Here is a 21,583-nt window from a genome sequence, read left to right as displayed (position 1 = left end):
GAATGAATAAGTATGAGTTTACAAAGATATTTTAATATTAATGCAATTAATTCCGCAATTAATATTCTACTCACATAGTGTATACATGTACGCATTAGAGCTCTGCTTATGAGACGAGAAAATAGCATGAATGCGGTTGGAACAGAAAAGCACAGTGCTTACAGGAATGACAAATAACCCAAGGGTACTTTCAAAGTAAATCTACTACTGTCGCAAGAGACAAACACTACCTCCCCAAAGAGGAGCATCAGAAAACTCAAATCAGCATAATTATAACTCATGCATAATTTCACATACTGAAACAGAGCATCTACGACAGTTATTTATATTTGAAAATAGCAACAAAAAATCTAGAACAGCCTTAAGTGTTTTTCTAAAATGAATACAGCTAATTGCCAGTATGAATATTGCCAGTGCAGCAGTTGTGACTGCAGTTTCTTATGGACACAAAGCTCGACAGCCAGTATCACAAGCAGAACAAGGCCCTTTCGGTTCAGTCCCAGCTCCGTTTATCAGCAAGAGGATTATGGATATCCTGTCTCCTCAGTATAGATCATTTCCTGAACTTCTACAGGGCTGAGCTGAAACAGGTAGCTTATGCAACGCAATTTGCGCAGCCTGCCTTCCACAGAGCAGAATGGCAATCAGTCGATAATGAAAGCCCCCACAGGTCTTCTGTTGTATTGTAATGCTGCAATGCTGGCTTTGTCCCAGTTTGTAGAACAAACTCTACTCCCATCCTTGGCACAAATGACAAAAATAAACTTTCAACTGAAACTCACACGTTATACCTTTAAGACAGGGCTTTCCAACCCAGCTCCCGCTAAACTACAGGGATCTCATGTTTCCACTGCTACTAAACCAAACAACCTGTAAAGCAACAGAAGATTAGTGTGATTGTTAGCTCTGACTGAAGGCATCTACAAAACAAAGTCTTGGGGCTCTCTATTTTCTCTATTTCATTCTATTAGAATTCTATTGGAGCTACTTCTGAAGAATTTGATTGATTTTCAGCTCTGCGTTCAAATAGCCAATTAGGATTGATTCAGTAATTAATGTACTGATACTGGAAATAACAAATTCCTGTGATGGCATGGACTGGATGAACCTAGGTTGCTTACTGTATATTTGCCCTGGATGAAGGTTTCAAACCTGCTTTACATGATGTAAAGAACAGTGATCAACAACAAAAAGCACACGATATTCAATAGTTGACCATTGGATCAGGGCTTTGATAAATACAGTAAGACTAGGAAGGATTCAGACATTAGCAGGTTAAGGTCTACTGAAATGGCCTGTCAGAGGCATTAAGATGGCGATGATTTAAAGAGATCTAAAAAAGGCCTCCAGACTTATGGCCCTTGAGGACAGACTGTAGGAATGCCTTGTTAAATGTGGGATTCTCTCAATACATCAGTACATCACAGGAAAACTCTTCTAGGCTTCAAATTTTTTCACTAACAAAAGGGTAAATTAAATCTTATCCATACAATTTTATTCTAAGGATTTATCCTATGTGTCACAAACTCTCCTAGAGAGAGAAAAAAAATCATTATATGGTGACTTCAATGGAAAGTTTAACCTCAACTTCCTATATTGTTTTCCACAGGATTCACCAATTATTTTTTTCTATTTGCATCTCTTGATTTGCCATTGTCAACTGTTAAAATCCACACTGACTACTGTCCCCATCCAATTAGAAATCTATTTATTTTTGACTAGCCTTAAGCTCAAACAACAGTATCCTAGACAGAAAACTAAAAAAAACACTTTCCCTGATAACTCTGCAAAAGTCGTACAGCAATCCAAGCGTTTCCAACCCACCCAAACCCTGAGGCATTTGACCAATTACGGGGTCAGAGTTTGCTGACTTCCAGTCACAGTCAGCTAGCCTGGATCAAGTCCATTATGTTGTCCAAATACTCCAAATGTATCTACCAGTCATACTTTTCTGAAATCTCTTAAATGAACATTTACTGTACTTATCTACAAACTTAAAGTCTTTGGATCCCGGGTCTTCCCGAAACATTCCAAATTACATGATACAACTTCTCAAACCAAGCATTTAGACTCCATGAAACTAATGTCAGTAAGATGTTTCCATTTGTCTTTGACCCACAGCAGTGACTTTCTAGTCCTTTAGCATGTGTAGCAAAGTAAAACCAACAATCCTGCCTTTTTGTGAATTAAAAGCAGTGTGGTAAGCAGTTCTTGGGAAAATGCTAAAGTAGATTAAGCACATATGTGTGATTCTACAGAACTGAAATGGGTGGTTTTCACTTTGGGCTGTTTGAACAACAAGATGCTAATTAAAAAACAGCCCCATATTCTAGTTGTTAAGGGCTCAGATCTTCATGCAATAAAATAATTCCTTGGTAGTTATACTCCAGGAGTCTAAAACTTTGTGGAGCTGCATAATGAGCACTAGCTGGGCAATGTGCCAGCTCCATGTGGTTCCCCCTGCAGTTGTTTATAAGAGCCACACAATCTGAGCATCACTGCCTCATAGGAACTCTATAGAAACCCATGCAAGCATTAGAAGCCCTGTTCACAAGACCCGTCACTGCAAATCTTCCATGTACATAGCATAGATAAGTAAATGCATGCTTTAGCTAACGCAATGTGTTTCAGGTTGCTGCCATGCAGGAGGGTGAAAATCTGTCCCAGTTTGAGCTTTAATGCAGCTAGGAGCAGGTTTTCCCACCAGGACGTTTCTTTACTTTTCTATATTCATTTGCCCTATCCTGAGAAGTTTCCCATTCCCTGCCAATGAGAAACATCCCCATAGCATGATGTTGTTCGGGTGATGTGCTGTGTTTGCACCAAATATAGTGTTTTGCATTAGGCCAAAATGTTCTATGTTAGCCTTTTTAGACTATAGAACGTTTTGCCATTGAAAAATGTAGCTTTCAGTAAGACAACCTAAAAAAACGAATGTCCTTTAGTGGCCCAGTCAAAGTCCTGACTTGAAACTTATTGACAATCTGTGGAAAGACTTAAAAATTTCTATCCATGAGCAGATTTTCCAAGAAGAATAATTAAAAACTGCCACAAGGCAGGGTGCACAGTGGGTAGAGACCTACCCTCCAAAACTGGCAAAGTAATCAAGAATTGCTTTCAAAGGTGCTTTCACCAAATATTGAGTTCACTGGTCTGAATACTTTCACAATCAACAAATAGTACAGTATTTCAGTTTTGCCCTTTTACTGACATGTACTGAAACATACAGACACTGACCCTTAGTTTAGGTCTCACTTTAAGCATTCAAGTTTCTGATAAGTTTAAGTGTATACATTAGACTCGCTATTTACGCTAAATATTTTTATGGAAATCTGTGTATATACGGTCGGCAACAAAAAAGTACGTGAGAAATCTAATGATGCTGGAAATTTCACAAATTCAAATCTAGCATATGAGAGAGAGAGAAAACACGAGGCGAGGGTGTCTGTGAGTGAAGGGCTCAGCGGCACTGAGATAACCTCGAGTTGATCTCGGAGGCGGTCATGAAAAGGACAGAGACATGTACAAGCATGAAACTCTGAGCCTGAAAGAGTCCACAAGCCAACTGCTCAGAGAAACACTGCAGCATGCCTTGTGTCCTAGTCGCCTCACTATTCTCACAGGAGATTGTGTATAAGCCGAGGAAAAACAGAGCAAAAAAGTTTCCCTACAGGCTGTGAGGGGTGCCCTGTTGCGTCACAGTGTGCAGTATTCTGTTATATAAAAAATGGGACACATTAGAAAGTGTCTAAATACTTTTGCAAGCCACTGTACAGTACATACTGTATATACACTGTATACACATCTGAAATCTTTGACAAAAAATGGGCTTAGGGTTAAAAATTTTGAACAATAACCATAAAAAATACTGCTTAACTTGCTTTCAATGGCTAACAAACATGAGCTATTAGCATCAGTCTGCTACCATCAGCCATAGCCTTCAACGTACTAACCTGTGTCTCTTTCCTGTTGCATTTTCAGCTCAAGTCAGGCATATTTTTTAAAAGAGACTGATCTCATTTTAATTAAATTAAATAATGAGTAGGTATTATTGTATAAAAGATAAAACCTGTTCTTGCACAATTTTCTCAAAAATGCATTTGTTTCCTGCTCAAAATCAAATTAATATGAATGTACAAGTCTGCTAAAACCTTGGTCAGACTACCATGAGAAAAAACTAGATCAGATCAAAAAGTGGTATTTCAGGGCAAATTTCCACCCACAATGTCTGACAGCTGTGCCCATTGTCCTATGAAGCACAGTAAAAGTGAAAGAACAGTAGGAGGGAAGATCCTTTTACTAGATAATGTGATACTGTAAATTTGTGTCTATTTTAAAAACTGAACTTTTGGGGGATTCTAGTGCCTTTTGAACTGTTAATCCAAAAGATTATGAAAACACTCTTGAAATAACTTCATTGCTATCTTGCAGTTCTAGGGCCCTAGGTTCAATTCTGGACCTGGGGTGCTATCTGCATGGGGTTTGTATGTTCTTCCCATGCAGGTCTTCTCATGTGGGTTTCCTCTGGGTGCTCCAGTTTCCTCCCACAGTCTAAAAAACATACTGATAGGTGAGTTGGCTTGTGGGAAAATACAGTGCAGGTCTTGGTGTGAGTGTGTATACAGTATGTATATGTGTTAGTCTCTGTCTGGGATAGATTGGTGTCCTGCTCAGAGTCTACTGTACCATGTGTATAGACTACCTCTTCATCCTGATTTGGCAGAAACATTTACAAAATGGATAATCGAAACAACAGCACCATTTAAATCTGACTATAAGTATTAACTCACAGGTCACCTGCTACAGAATTCTTTTAACAAAATAATTTGACAATTTATTTTTAACTGTACTTCTTTACATATGTTCACTTCAGTTGTTGTATATGTCTACAATATCTTACAAGATGTCTCTTAAGCATTAATTCACAGTCATATGAATTTTAAAATTACAAGTAACACATCTATGATCCTAGGAAAAAAAAACAGTGTACAGGTATGCCCATTTGCCCATTGATATCTCACAAACTATGTGACCAGGGAATATAAGTGTTTATCCTATCCCAGATTTTGCAAATTGCAAAAGCGATTTGGATACTTTTGATTTTGTGATTGTGAATATCCTGTTTCTGAAAATTAGTTATCCCATCCTTGGGGTACAATTCTAAGTCAGTATCCACTGTATGTTTTATGTTGCTAGTCAACCTGAAAATTCTGAAGTACTGTATTAGTTAAAAACCCCAACAGTACTCGACGCCAGAGAACTTTAGAACTTTTATTTGACTACTGCCATCTAGTGACTGCTCACTCAGAATAAAAGCTTTGGTGCTCCAGGGAGAGGGAAAGTCTTACACAACAAAACAATATTAGTAAACATGCTTTAAAGATACTAAGTTATACACTTCCTATTTAATGATAATTTAACAGTAATTTAATATAAGACCAACAGGGCAATGATTGAGAGCATGTTAAATTTTTCTGTGACAGTCTGGTTTGGGAACAGACAGTATCCACTCAAAAGAGGAACCAGCTGGATAGAGTGGACCATACTGCTTCTAAAATAATTGGCTGTGACTTACAATCTGTTGCCTCCATATACACAACATGTTTAAAAAAACTCAGAAGACTATCAGTGACCACTCCCACCCAGCTTTTCCCCTGTTTGAGCTCCTTCCCTCAGGAAGAAGGATAAGATGTATCAAATTTAGAAAAGAGTAGTCCCTGAAGAGCTCCTCCTGATATATCTAAATGGATATTGAATGCTATATGATGGCAACTGTCAACCAGAAAAAATAGTAATACAGTAACAGGCAAGAGGGAGGGATTTCAGGTACAGAACAGTCACAACTGTGATCCTAACTGTGGTTTGGTTGCCCCCACAAATAGAATGGCAGGTTTTTCAACTGATAAACGGTTGTTCTTTTTCCCTTCCACACATTGCATTCCAATAGTTAGCTGCATAGGGGTTCCATAAAGTCACAAAGCTGCTGACAAAGGTTGGAACACATCCATTTCAAAGTCAAAGTATTAGCCAGATAAAGTTCAACTGAACTGGCACCTGACAAGCACTCTTTCGGTATGCATGCAAGCCACACAGAAAACTCCCAAAATCCGAACACAGTCTTGATTAGTTTATTCTGTCCTTAATTTAAGTGTACCACAATCAATTCATTTGTTACGATGAAACCAAGGTTTGCGTCTCTTGAAGAATTCAGTCAGTGCAGAAGAGTTAAAAAACAAAGACACTTATACTCCACTTCATACACAATTCATGATCATGGCTGGTATTGTTTCCACATAAAACTCAGCAGAAATCATACAACCATCACTGGCAAATTCAAATAACTGTTTTTACTAAAAAGCTAATATGACATTTTCTAAAAGTCTCTTTTCCTTGTGGAACCCGTTTTCAAGCAAACACCTTAACAATAAAAATACCACTGTATCAGGTATTTAATTTAGTTCATAATTGATTGAAAATAATTGAAAATATTTTTGAAATAAAAAAAATTACTGCAGAACTACAGGGTAGATTGTTCACTCTGAGCTTTCTCAGAACAGATCCATTAATTAAGAAAATCTGAATCACTGCAAAAGTGCTGATTTTGCACACTGCAGGTCTTTGGGGTACTGTTTGCTTGTATCTCAGGACTGTGAGACTCTTGTATTTTGTATATAAGGTTGATCAACCCAAAACATAGTTATTCTAAACACTTATCATCTTCTTGGTTCATGACAATTTATCCCAATGTGAAATTTCGGACAGATATGGAGCTGTCATTGCTGTAAAACAGTCATAAAACTGATGACACAACAAACCAGTCCTGAGCAAATTATTACACTTGAGTGTTCTGGAAAAAAGTAGTTCAAAGAGTCCACGTTTCCTACTGAGAAGATGATAATTTAAAATAATTTCTATTCTAAAATATCAGTAAAATACTGTATACTTTCAGAAAATCCCTAAAATCACATGATGAAACATTTGATAGATTATTAAATTTATTTTTCATAGAATTCTTATTCTGCTTAATCAGTAGTATCACATCAAGGAGTAGACTATTTGAGAAAACTGAGGAATTCTGGTTAGCTAGCATTAAAAAAAATAATCATTTTCTCTAAAAAAACGTGATAATTTTATTCCATGCTGAAAAGAGAAGAGAGAAAACAAGTTTTTTCTTCGTTTATTTTCATCTTCTTTGGGTTTTCTCTCTTCTCTTTTCAACCTATCACTTGTTCCTTTGCAGACTACGCATGCTAGAGCAGCTACCCACATGAATCACTTTCTCTAGTTCTCTAAGGAAAAGGATGATTTTTAACAGCAATATACACACCATCTTATCATCCATTTTCTAACCACTTCAAACAACACAGGGTTGCAGGGCAGCTAGAGCCTATCCCAGTAAGCTATGGGTGCAAGACAAGATACACCCTGGAAAGGAGGCTAGTCCATCGCAGGGCACACAAAGACATACACACTTATACCAATGTCAATTTTCCAATGAGCCAATTAACCTACCATCATGTCTTTGGAATGTGGGAGGAAACCAGAGCACATGGAGAAAATCCATGCAAAGACGGGAAGAACATACAAACCCGACTGTAACTACTCGATCCATGATTGATTCAGTGCTGAAAGGCAGTAATACTACTGTGCCACAAACACCAATTAATTAAATCTTCTTCTTCTCCTCTATAGTTACTGGTTCATTGTAGTCACATTATTGTAATATATTACAATAAAGGCTGCCAAGCCTGTGACCTTCCAAGCTATTCCCCGAGTCCATCATTGCTCATCATCCAGGTGGATGCTGCACATTGGTGGTGGTGGAGGGGAGACCCCATTACCTGTAAAGCGCTTTGAGTGGAGTGTCCAGAAAAGCGCTATATAAGTGTAAGCAATTATTATTATTATTATTATTATTATTATTGCTGTACAGTATGTAACACTTTTCCCCTTCAAACTCTTAATGGTGACATTACTGCCCTCTGTTGCCTGTGCTGGTTATTGACCTCAGGCATGAGTGTTTTGAGTCATCTGAAAGGTATCGTAATTACATGAGTCACTGTGGCAGGAGAATCACTAAACACAAAATCAGACACTGCTGCACAGCTTTGCAACACATTAACCACTATTTCCACGATTAATTAAAAACTTGACAACATCAAACAAAAATTAAGATGATTAAAATATTAACTTTGCCAACTTTAGAATTGTATATAGAAGCTGTGTATATGAAATGAAAAGATAAATGGTAAATTGCAATAGAAACATTATTTTAATATGAATCAAATTAAAAACAATTCTACTAAATTTATCTGTGTTGTACCTGTATATGTCTTTCACAATGTATTAAGGTGTTTGTTATAGAATAACTGTTACCAAATTGAGCAGTTTACAGTGACTTTAGAAGCATGTATTTGTGTAAAAATGTTAGAAAATTAGAAATAAAAAACAGTAGATGTGACTCATAATACTTTAACAGAAAAGGCTGAAAGGCATGAAGATAAAAAATAAGAAAAGAGAATAAGAGATACAGTCAGAGGTAACGTTTATCAACAGACCTGAATTTGCAATACTGACAAAACTAGGCAAATTCTATTGAAACTCTATTGCAAAGTTTGTTAATAAAATATTTATCATTTATTTCAAAGGAAAATTGGTCAAGTTATCTTTTATCGTGGAGAACTCCTCAAGTCAATAACACAAAGTTCACAATTGCAGTACTTCCACAAAAAATGAGCCACACATGAAAAAAAAATACACATTAAAAAACAGGGATTTTTCTTCTAGAATAAAATCATGAACCCAAGCTCAACTGAAAGCAAAATTTCGCAAAGTACAAAAAAGCTGAAAACAAAAAAGAATTATGGGCTTTTGTCTCAGTACCTCAAGATAGCTCCGTCAGGAGATAACTAGGGCTTTTCAGATTGTTCTCACAACATCTGCTGTCCCGTCGATTTTGGACCCAACGTTTGTTTTGGCATTCCTGTAGTCACACAGCAAGTACTGTCACTCTTTCCAGGAGATGATAGCTTTCTTTCCTTTTGCATTTTGCCAAGCTCCCAACTTTTAAAGCAGGCCTGCCCTGGCTGTTGTCTATGCAGCAAGATATTGTGGAGCTGAAAAGTGCCAGTCAAGGTGCCAGAATTTAAACCAGATCCGAGAAAGGAACTGTCCTTTTTAAATGCATTTCAGTTTTTCGGCATCTAGATCAGGGCTGTCCAATCCACTGTTTTCTGCAGGTTTTTATTCCAACTCGGGACTCAAAAGGCTAAATGGTTACTGGCTTAACTAAAACACATCAGCAGCTTCTTCCAGCTCTTCAGGTGCTGTTGTTTCAAAAAAAAAAAGTAAATCTGCAGACACAGGTTGAAAAACAGTCCTCTTGAATGGGACTAGATCCCCCTGATCTACACTGACACTGCCCAGTTGTCCAGAGAGAAAGCAGGCCACATATTCAGCTGTCCTAACTCACTATAAATCAGGTACCACATGGCACCCCTCCTGCTTTTCACCGAGTGGTTCAGAAGGGCAGCACAAACTCATACAGGACAAGAGCCCTAAACAGAAAATCAACAGCTGCCGCTGTATAAGTAACAGTCATTCCAGTTCTAGGATCCCCAGTTCTCAAGCACAGGCTTGGCATTGTTCCTTTTATCTTGAGCAGCCAAAGCCAACATTTCTTCAGCTGGTAGTGGAAATACAGAAGGAAGGAACCACATTACTGACGAACCTCAACAGTGCAAATAGAAACATGGCTTTGATAGTAAAGACCTTCACACCTGGTGCACAAACAGCAGAAAGAATTGTCCCCCTGGCAAATGTAAATGGATCTCCACACTTGACCTGATCTCCACACTTGTTGACTCGTGGAACTTGAAGGTACAGTTTTGAAAGCATTTTAAAACATCAAGGTATATTTGTTATAAAACATAAGATGCACGTACAATATTTATACAAACTGTATATTTGTATAAATATAGAGATGTGACATTTGTACTTTTTTTACACAGTAAAAGTGGATGGCACGGCACAGTGGTTAGCCTTGGTGCCTCGCAGTGTTGGGGTGCTGGGTTCAATTTTGGATCTGGGGTGCTATCTGTGTGGAGTCTGTATGCTCCAAAACCAAGTGGCCTTTCTTTTACCACAGTCCAAAGGCATCCTTGTGCAGGGGCCATGCTAATCTTCTCCGTATCATTCCAATTTTTTTATCATTCCAATTTTAGTATATGTGCTGTTAAATCATACAGTATGTACTAGGCATACTGGTAGGTTAATTAGCTTTTGGGAAAAACGGCCCTAGTGTACATGTGTTTGTGTTTGTGTCCGTGTCTGCCCTGTGATGGACTGGTGTCCCATCCAGAGTGTGTCCTGCCTTGCACCTGTTTCTTACTGGGACAGACTCTAGCTCCACTGCAACCCTGAAAATGGATGGATGAACACAGTAAAATTGACAGAAGATACTTTTTTTAACCATGGTTTATTTCAGGCAGAAGTACAGTGAGTGACTGGAGGTCTAATTTAACATAACCTCTGCAGCAAACACAATATGAATCAATGAATGTATAAGCACTCATGGAATAGGGCCCAGTGCTCTCTGTCTTTCTGCAGGAAATGAGAGATCTGTCTTGACCTTTCCCCTGAAAGCCAAGGGAAGTCTGCATAATCACAACTTCAAAATTTCTTTCAATAAAACTCTGGGAGTGCAGTCTTCTGATTTACAGCTCATATCCTCAAATACAAACTGCTTCATTGTTCTTTTCATGTTCCCCTGCCAGATCTGAACAAAAACAACAGAAAGAAGGTCCATTTCTTGGCTGAACTCCTGCCTGGCACACTAATCAACAGTTTCTAAACACAAAAAAATCTGCATTTTCTATTTTTCTGCCACAAAGATACTGGGAGACTGAGCAGACTGTCTTGCAAAGAAAAAAGGCCATTATCACGGATAATTACCACAGATCAGTAATATGTTATTGACATTCCAGAATGGCAACAAACGTCTTAGTAACAGAACAGTGGAATAAAAAACAATGATAAAAAGTGAACACTTCTTTGAAAGTCTAGAAATCAATCATTTAGTTTACTTGATTCTGACTTGTTTGTCCTGTTGTTTTATTCTCTACAACACTACATCACTACAGACCAAGCCCAGGAATGTCATTGCCATCTGTCTGGAAAAATAATTTCAAAATAGTTTCAAACATTGCACAGAGCTTTGCCTCAGGACCTGGATATTCTCCTTGAGGAGAAATTTAAAAACAAATCTGCTTCTGGACATAATCATATCTTTAAATACATCAAAAAGCATACTTCAAAGGGGATTAGAGATGAGAACATCTCCAACCACCACCCCCCATAGAGACTGGAAAAGCACCAAGGTGAACACCTCCATCACCCACAGAGAGAAGAAATGGCCTAAGATGGACACCACCATCTCCCATAGAGCAAAGCACCAAGAGGGACCACCCACATAAGAGATCCAAAAAGCATAGAGGGGAATGCCCGTAATGAGATCAGTATTCTCTGAAAGTGCATCAAGCCCTTAAATGACATATTGGTCACCCCCAACCACACAATTTAGCATCACTCCATTGACTTCAGGCAGAACTAAAGATGATTGAGTCACGGTAATTTTGAGTTCTGATGTCAATCTAGGAAAGAAATTGTGTTGTGGGGGCAGTATTATTCCTGGAACTCATTAAAACAAACAAAGGCCAATCATAGCTGCTTTTAGGTACTATGCACAATATACTGTACTGCAAAATGATTAAGTGTGGAATGATGAGAAGGGACAGAAAAAGAAACTAACAGAAAAGACATCGCTGCGAGAGTGAATTGACCAGAACTGCAAACAGATGGACACAATCAAGAAAATCAGATCATTGTTGAATGAAAGGAAAACTGGACTACATCGCAGGAAGCTGAATAAAGACGTACAGCAAAAGAATCGAATGGAGACTTCAGAATTGTTGGCTTGGCAGATGCCTTCATGCAGGATAACTTCAAACAAAACAAAATCACTCAAAAATAGTACAAAAAAGGAAAAATCTAAATGACAAGAAAAACAGAACAGCAGGCATACACTATATGCTGGAAGTGTAATGGCAGCACATGCACTGGTAACAGTGATGAAGGAATGAACAGCAGAGTGCTGTACTTTCCTGCTGTGAAAGTTCACGATAGTGCGAGAGATCACAGATGCTCTGTAAACAGATGAGAACTGAGGACCCACTGACAGTTCCAATTTTAAGGAAATCCACTGTGGGTCAAATGGTAAATGTCACCAATTATTAAGGTAAAGATATATAAGGTTTATTATATCTTATGAGGCTGATGGGTAAAAAAGCCTCTAACCTACGAAAACCCGACGAGTAGGATAAAGGCGAACTTCCCAGCCCCAGGGAGTCAGGAGGAAATGACTGCTGCTGAGTGTGTATATTTGTTTTAGTGAATCTGCTGTTCATTATTTCTGCTCTTACTGGGTTTTTTTTTCATTCTCCATATTGAGTCAATAAAACAAAACATGGTTGCACTTAGATCTAGTACAAAACCCTAAGGAAATGCTGCACACAGTAATGGACAGCAGTGATATTTATGCATTGCAGTGTACACATTGTTATTAGTGGATGTCTGTTCTCTATTGCCCCATTATCAAATGGGCACTTTTTCATTTCGCACTAGGTGTAAGGGGTCTATAAAGTTACATTTATCATGTGCTGTATATACTTTGTCCACCAGAAGTATCCAGTCCTGGTCCTGTAGGGCTGGTGTGTTGTGTGGGATTTCAGTTCAACATCATCTCTTAATGAGCTAAAACATTTGGTTTAACTGGACAAAGTTTATAGCTTCTCCCAGCTCTAAAGAGACTTTGAAAACCTGCAGATACTCCACCCTCCAGGACCAGAATTGGGATCAGGACACAAACAGATTCAAAGGGGGCATCACCTCCTCATGAAACATCAAGCATGCAGCAGGAAAAAAGCAGAGCCTTAAAGGTCTTCGGCAATATTTGATTAAGTTCTCATTCTAAAACTGGTACTGGTATGGCTGCTGTTACTTTGAGATTGAGTTTAACATGGAAATGTTGATGCCACAGATGATTATTGAGTCTTTACAAAAACATGTAAAGGTCAGTTGTATTTCAGGATTTGTCCATTAACCTTTACATTTGTACAGTATTTGTCCACAAAAGTAACCACAAAAGTCACCTTGAGCTTGTGGCCTCAAAGAGTAAGCAAGCCATGATATGTCATATTGGCCACCAACAACAAACAAATTCTCTGTTCTTTAGGGCACTGCAAATTAGCCCAACCAGAAAAAAAATCACTCCCGAGCACAGGTTAATCTAGATGGCTCCATCTGTCAGGGAAATGTTGGCTTCAGGTCTTAGTAAACCAGCAATTCCTATGTCCCTAGTGTCCACGAGCTTGCAGCGACAGTGCTAAGTGATGAAAAAGTGTATTAATCAGTGCTCCTGGCAGTTACAGCTTGCAGTGTTTCCAAAAGATGAATGACTGATGGGTGGGTGAGCCAAAGTTGAGCCCTGCTCATCCTCATTGTCACTGCCATGAGTCACAATGTAAAGCAACAACTGGAAATACCAAACTGAGCAAGTAAAAAAAAACAACAACACAAAAACAGTTTAAAAATAAATCACCATTCTCATGCATGCAGAGTGCCAGGTGTGTTTTTAGAATATGCGTTTCAAAGAGAGGAACTGTAATTTTCCATAAGGAACTGGAGAAAAGAACTCCAGCTAAAATCTCTGAGCTCAGCTACATTTTCTTGTATATAAAGACAAATGAACCAGATCTTGTGGTGCTGGAAGGACTAGTCCCACTGAGACACAAAGACACAATTACTGTATATGTACAATTTAAGGAAATAAACTACTTTGCTGATAAAATGTATTTGCTGCAATCTCCACAAAAAAACTTCCAGCTTTGGAGTTCAAACCTAACTAAACAGCAAAAGCACAATAAAGAAAAGATTGCTGACTGATACTGTACATCTGATGTCCCAAGTCTCATTTATACAGAAGGTAATGAGGAAATAAATAGAACTTTAAGTTGATAATTATTTAAGCCTTTAACTGCTTCAACTCAATAGTCTTCAACTTTGAGTCTTTCACATGGACATAATACTAACTTAAGAAAACCGTGGTATAGTTAAGAATAGTAACGAGATCTTCAAAGGTGTACATAAGATGCTTGAAACTTTCAGATTTTCCAAAGGCATCAGATACAATTCTGCACTTGCACGCAGAAAACGTAATCAAAACAACAAACTGGTACAATAAATGAAATCCCAAGGTTATAATGTTCATATAGGTTTATTCCTTAACATAAATAATGTTGAGATTGAATGGCGTGAATCATCTTAGATGAAGGAGGTGACAGCACTTCATTTGACCTATCAAAATTCACAAACATTGAAAATGCAAAAGCAGATGTAGAATTGAAACTTTTTGTTTAATCATACTTACTCCTCAAAATCTTTGTCAATTACTGTTGTTAAAATAAATTTAGTGTGCTGCAGAGGTCACTATAGGATACCACAGACCCAGTGCATAAAATCTACATTTTTGTTCTTTTATGTTGTTGGCCTGTAATGTCTATTTTTGTTTACGAACCTGTATTTGGAGCAGAACTAAGTTTAACACTACAGTAAGTTTAGATCTGGTTTTGAAGTACTACAGAACTAAGTACTTTAGTACGTGAGCTAAAATAAAGGTAGAAAATACATAGAATTCAGATCAGAGACTGAATAAGGACAGTAACCGACTTAAGATATTTCCATGACTACTGTTAATTCGAAAGAGAAAGACAGTAAAATATGGTTATTTTAAAAATAGCCTTGTAATATATGCAAACTTAAAAGTTAGCATCACACACTTTAAATACATTAAGGCGTGCTTCTTTTTCAACATTTATGTTTTTGTTGTGCACAAAACACTGTAAAAAACATGAGCTTTTAAATTCTACAGGGCTTTCTGCAGTCTATCCAAGATATGTGAGCACTTTGAAATGTAAAGTACTTCTTAGCAGAAATGCAGTAAAAATTGTACACTTTCAGAAAATATGGTTGCTCAATTAACCCCTCCCTTAAACCATGAAATAAGTGATTTTTGGTTACTTAAATTTAGTGATTAAAACAGAAGGAAAAAATAAATAGACAAATAGCCTAATTAATAGTTAATAAGCTTAATGGAGAACCTCCCCAATATCAAGTGGAACTGCAAAAACAATCAGAAGTTGTCAAAAGTCAGTTTTAACTTAATAATTAACTTTAAAAGATAAGTGAATTACTATTCATATTGTAACGCATATGGTCGACATTACTGGTTGTGCAAGCCGGCGTACCAGCGCGGTGACGTTACCGCCCTTCCCTGTGAATAGCAGTGACCTCAGCCGCCAGGCTGGGGGGAGATTTCCCTTTAGCTCAACTGGCTGGGTCCCTGTTGAGTGACACTGGAGGCCCGGGTTCGAGTCCCCAGCGGGGGGCCGACCTGAGGCAGCAGTGGCGAGGGCGCATACACTTTTAATGTTGAAGTGGAGCAAGTTTAAGTATATTCCACGAGTGTGAAATGAAGGGCTGCCAAATTTAATAAGAAATAAAATCCTTACAGCACATACAGTACAATTTTCTTTTTTAGACAGAGCAGAGGACCCAGCATAGCATGGTCAAAAGAACAACTACAGCATTAGAAACAGACTTACTACAAGTTCAGTGAATTCACTGTGATGTTGAAAGTGTCTATTCTCTCAGTGCTCTCCACAGAGTAGTAAGCACCTACAGTAACTAATCTCTTTCTTTCATCAGGCCGCATAAACAGCTACACTTCAGGTAGTCTTCAAATTAGATCATTTCTACAAAAGTAGTAAATCTCCAAAACCAACCGGCTCCCCAGAAGGACAATTTCTGTGATGCCTCATATACAATTTTGCAACAAAATTCACTCCTTGTGACAAAATTTAAATACACCACTCCACTTACAGATATCGATATGAACAACTGTTACCTGAAACAAGGTGATCTGGATTTGTTAAAGAGGTGCAGACATAAACAGTTCCCCTGTAATTTGTTAATGTTAATTCACTACAACACATTAACTGCTACTCACTAGGCTGAACAAACATGATAAAAGCATCAAAAAAGTAATCACAGTTTAACAAAACAATACTACGCTTGAAAAACTGATGAATTACTTTGTTCATGATTCTTAAATCATGCCTGTGAGAGCGTGTTCAAATCTTCTCCCTTTATCATATCAATATTCATTTCAGACAATATACCCAAAGACAGCGAGTTCTTTGCCACCTACTGATGGGATAGCTGCACTTCACACACGGGATTAAAGAGGTTAAACAGCTCACTCCCTCAGCTCTGGAAAACAGCAGACCAACCAGTGACAGCAGCTCACATCCCACCCTTTTCCTTCCTCTTCCACCAGAAAGAATGAAGGCAGCAACTCCCTCTGACTCCCTAAGAGCCACCCTCGTTACATGAAGGAGGACTTGGCAGTGGATGCCAAAAAATTTCTGTGGGGGGTGGGGGGGGAGTGGAGTGAAATAATCATTCCCATGGTCAAGAAAATAATAACACTCTAAAAAAAACAAACCACCAGCTTGAGAAAAATGCAAGGGGCAGACTCAAAATGTGCACAGAAAAAAAACCCCAACATCTGTTATCTCTCACCCTAACTTTAGACACGTTATTTACCAGTGGCGAAAGAAAAAGATAGTGTAATTTTTATTTTCTAGTAGTTTTCACCTCTAATTAGCACCTTTCATATTGTTCATTGAAGTAATACTAGAATACTAGAAACAGTACTACTCTAACGTTCAACACTGCAGAAGCACTGCCGCATTTTTTGCAGGATACAGTTCTCTGATGATTTTTGAGAGGCCAAAAAGATTGTTTCGGCATGAGGAGAGACTGGAAAGGTTTTCAAAAATATTAATAACATTGGTCAAAGAACAAGAATAAAAAGTCTTATAGATAAATAGTTATGTTTTACATCATTAATAATAACTCATTATTATAACTCTTTAACTACATGGAGAATGTATTTTCTATTCTTTGTAACAAGCCCTGAACAGCTCGCTTAGTTCACTAAGTACTTTCATTTCTTACAAAATATTTAAATATTTTAAATATTTTTGACTATCAAAAGACTCATTTTCTATATCACTGGAGCAGTTTTTTATTCCATTTAACCAAGAGAAATCCTCTGATAGCAGTCTCATCAGGAGTACCCAAGTTTTCCTTCCTACTCACAAATTGTGGAAATCAAAATAGCATCCAAAATATGAACATCATTGTTTGGAAGGGAAATAAGGTGGTGTAATGAGACCTGATTCCCTTCCCACATACAGGGAACAAAGTTCACCACCTTAGGTTCTTGCTTTGCATAAGGAGAGAAAACTGCACTGTTTTTGTCCCAGGTTAATGCTCGAGAATGCTAACAATGGAATCTATACCTGCAATTCCAGCAAAGCTACCAAGAGTAAAAGAGTCATGCCTAGGTAAAAAGTAACAGAAACATAGGTTACCTTTAGTTTTCCAAAACCAATACTTGCGTCGTCGGTGCATTTTCAGTATCCAAAGCCCTTTCGGGGTGAGAAACAGAATGCTGAGCTCAGCCTGCCTTGGGTTTTAAACAGCTTTAACATGACAAGCAAGTCAGACATCTCTCCCGAACAGCCAATACCTCCCAGGTAAAAGTTGCTCATCACCTACCAGTAAAGACAACACAACAACGTGACATCTTGTGATGTGCTGCTAGGTAGTCCATTTTTGTCTCACCGGCAGGAGAGGTGAAAAGAGTTATATAAAAAGAAAAGAGTTCTGCGACTTTGCTGTGACCAAACTTCCTGTTGCACTGCAATACAAAGCACCACCAATATAAATAAGCCTCGCTTCCCCTAGAACCACAGCGCTGGACCAAGTATCACAGCCTAACAATAAGAGCAATTAATTAACAATGGCTGCTGTATTTTTGCTTCATTACCAAACCCAAACAGAATGCGTACACTTCCCTAGGAAACATCCATAAGCCTCACTCAAGATGGTACATGATAACTTCCTCGCCAAGTACTGAAAGAATAAGGCATTTTTCTTTTGCACTAGAGCTGTACACTGACAACAGAACTGACTTAGATTTGGTCATTCCAAGAGGAAAACAAAGGACACAAGACAGGAAACACTAGTAGTGGGAAAAAAAACATAGGCATTCTTAGCTAGGCCTCCAAATAACCCTTTTTCTTGTGTGACTCAACAGGTTGGTCAAACTCACATTTTTTCCCTTACTTTTCCTGAAAAGACTACAAAGAAGTCCATGAGGACTCCTGAGTCACTCCTTCAGCGAGAGCCTCTGATTAGAGTGCCAGATAAACCCTATTCTGGATTCTGTTATTGGATGACAGTGTTTTGTGGGGTTTGAAGATGGAAGAAGCAACTGAATGGGTACCACCCTAGTTCGGGTGCTGAGGTTTGCTGAAGGTGGACAGGGAATCCCCTGCTTGCTGTACAAAAAGTATCTCTTTGTTCTACCCCCTCCAAGAGTGCAGACATCATGCCATGTGTTTAACAAAATAAAATCCCAGAACACGCAGTTTCAGACGTTCAGTCGTCTGTGACGTCTGGGTGAAGGAAGGGAGGAGACGGTCAGGCCAAAGCAGTAGAAAGTATGTGAAAGCTCTTTATAGATCAGGAACTGGTGCTCAAGGAAGCTTTACAACAATTACAGCTGTACCCCCTCCCATGTTTCACATTGTGCTTTTATAAACATGCTTATTATTAGACAGTCATTGTCCACTACAATGCAAAAGAACAAGAGTACTTCCTCTAAAGCAGAGCTTCTGCAGATGGCATTTTACTTTGGTTTTTAATGATGTGCTGTTGTTGAAACACTTAATTTACAAGCTAAACTCTCAAACACCATGGTATTATGGTGGCATTGTCACCACCACAACTATTATCACAGCTGGTCTACTAGTTTTTTATCATTAATTTACCATTGCCCCAGAAAATTGGGGATTACCCAATATGTATCTTTTTCTTTTCCACCAAACTAAACTACTAGTTACCAAATTACTAAACTAAAAATTAAATGACCAAATCCACCCAACAAAATCAAGTATTTATTTCTAACATTTCAAGACTACAAACTGCTTAGGGCTGCCGGCTAGCCTTCAGTTCAGGGAGGGAGACTGTTAGTAGATCCCTGCACTCTGCATCTGACTGCTGCTACTCCTGATGAATTTCCCAATTAAGCACAGGGCCAATCAGCTGACCCCTTAATTCAACTGGTATAACAGTTTCTCATACAGCTATCTGATCAGCAGTAGTGGGATTGCTGTTGCAGAACGTGAATCTTCTCCTATGCGTAAAGCACTTTGAGATTCTTTGGGATGAAAAACAATCTATAAATCCAGGTAATTATTACAGTCCAGACCTCACTGGTTTGACCATGGTCGATGCCTTTAGCTGACTCAGCAGCAGGGCTTGGGAATTTCAGAATATTGCTCCTTCCTTTATATTAGCTATATATCAATGCAAACAGGGTGGAACCAGCTCAAATCATGCTAAATGCAAGATTAAGTTTGCCACCCTTCCTGTCATTTATAATTTAGAGTTTCCCATATCAGTCTTTAAAAATGGGGAAAAGCATTTTGTAACAGTATAAAATATAGAAACTTTCCACATGAGAGAAATAATAACCAGTGCTGTGACTGCTGTGTATGCCTATAGAAAGTCAACACACCATTTCCAAAGTAACATTTTGTGGCTTAACCGCATGGAATCACATTGAATCAAAATTTATTTTATTTAAATTTATTTTGCGCAAATGTATTTTGTGTATAGGCTAGCTATAGCACCTATAGAAAGTCAACACATCCTTTCCAAAGTAACATTTTGTGGCCTAACCACCTGGAATCCCACTGAATCAAAATTTATTTTGCGAAATTTTATTTTAAATTAATAAAATAAATTAAAATAAAAACTTAAAATTGTTGATTTCACTCCAAAGTGAAAAACAATTGTTTAAACATTCTGTAAAGTAATTACAAATGAAAACCTAGAAAAATGGCTTGGATAAGTGTACACAGTCCTTCGTAAAAAAGCAATTTCTTAGCTCTGGTGTAACCAATTACCTTCCAAGTCATTAGCCTCCACCTGGGTTCAGCTGCAGTCATTTTGATGATTTCAGAATAAACATACGTCTCCTTTACTGGATAGTGCAATCTTAAAGTAAAGTGACAATTACGGACAAGGAGCTATCAATAAATCTCCTGGATTATAGAAAGACCCATAGCAAGAGATGGATATAAAAAGATTCCAAAGGCCTTAACTATCCCTTGGAGCACAATGAAGACAATTATTAAGAACTGGAAGGTGTATGGCACCATCCAGATCTTACCTAGATCAGGTCATTCCCCAAAACAAAAACAGCAACAAAGCTTTAAAGTGTTACTGCAAACATATGGGATGACAAAAGTGAAATGGAACTAACTGGCCTACTGTAAATGCAAAGGGTCATATTTGGCACAAACACAACACAGGAGGAGCACATCACACCTGACACCTGGTAGTTTAAAACACTTTTAACACCTTCTAACACTTTTAAACACCTCTAATAATGGTCTTGACTTACAGTCATACTCAGGAAGCAAATAATTTCATATATTGCAAATGTATATAATTTACAGAGAATAGGATAGAATATGAAATCTCTCAGTGTGGATATTCTTTCTGTTTAAATTTAAAATAACTAAAGCAATTATTTTGAAATAAAATAACATATCAAATTGTAAGGAAATAATATATTTTACAAAGAAACCTCAAACATCCATAACTGCATTTGTCACTGAATCAGTAGATTGGCTTTAATGTGAGCAACATAATACACTGATAGTAGTTCAGGTGGGGAGCTGCGTCAGCATGCGTAGGCTGCAAAGGAACAAGTAATAGGTTTATTCCATGCTGAAAAAAAGAAGAAAGAGAACACAACGTTTCGGACACCTGAAGAAGGCTCCACGGCCGAAACGTTGTGTTCTCTTTCTTCTTTTTTTCAGCATGGAATAAACCTATTACTTGTTCCTTTGCAAAATACACTGATGCCATCTAGTGACAGAACAGCATTCATTTGAAAATCTGATTGTTTTTTCTAACTAGAACAGAATCTAGATAGTTTGTATAAATCAGGAAGAGCAGTGTAAAGTATACAATTAGCATATAAGTATGTACTAATAAGTATAAAATTACATCATCCAGATATGAGCATTCACTCCTTATCTGTGCTGTTTTTTTAATACATTAACCATTTGTCAAGTTTAAAATGTGCATTATCTTTAAAGCCTACATCTTATAATTTACGAATTAATGTTTTCATGACCAACATTAAGGACATTAATTTTTTCTAAATTTCAGTAAGATTTTGATATATATACCATACAGTATATATCATATATACAGTGCCTTGCGAAAGTATTCGGCCCCCTTGAACTTTTCAACCTTTTGCCACATTTCAGGCTTCAAACATAAAGATATACATTTTTTATTTTATGTGAAGAATCAC

General features: G+C 37.8%; 1 protein-coding gene and 1 non-coding gene across 4 annotated transcripts in view; both read right to left on the bottom strand.

Moving 5' to 3' along the window:
- fgd4a (FYVE, RhoGEF and PH domain containing 4a) overlaps positions 1 to 21,583 on the bottom strand; it is a 128,874-nt gene that overhangs the window by 84,544 nt on the left and 22,747 nt on the right. Inside the window, exon 1 of one of the 3 annotated variants that reach the window (XM_088924047.1) lies at positions 17,556 to 17,589. The exons of the other annotated variants lie outside the window; for them this stretch is intronic. The gene's annotated coding sequence lies outside the window, so the exon portion shown is untranslated. Of the gene's footprint in view, positions 1 to 17,555; positions 17,590 to 21,583 lie in introns of those variants that run through there. 3 annotated transcript variants of the gene reach the window in all.
- On the bottom strand, positions 10,119 to 10,227 carry LOC148829175 (U6 spliceosomal RNA). The gene has a single exon (XR_016091522.1). It is a non-coding gene; the product is annotated as a U6 spliceosomal RNA (small nuclear RNA).

This window comes from Atractosteus spatula, chromosome 8, assembly GCF_055471065.1.
Source record: "Atractosteus spatula isolate fAtrSpa1 chromosome 8, fAtrSpa1.hap1, whole genome shotgun sequence".
Lineage (NCBI taxonomy): Eukaryota > Metazoa > Chordata > Actinopteri > Semionotiformes > Lepisosteidae > Atractosteus > Atractosteus spatula.
Note: the sequence above shows the minus strand (reverse complement) of the source record. Positions and strands in the feature narration are given on the sequence as shown.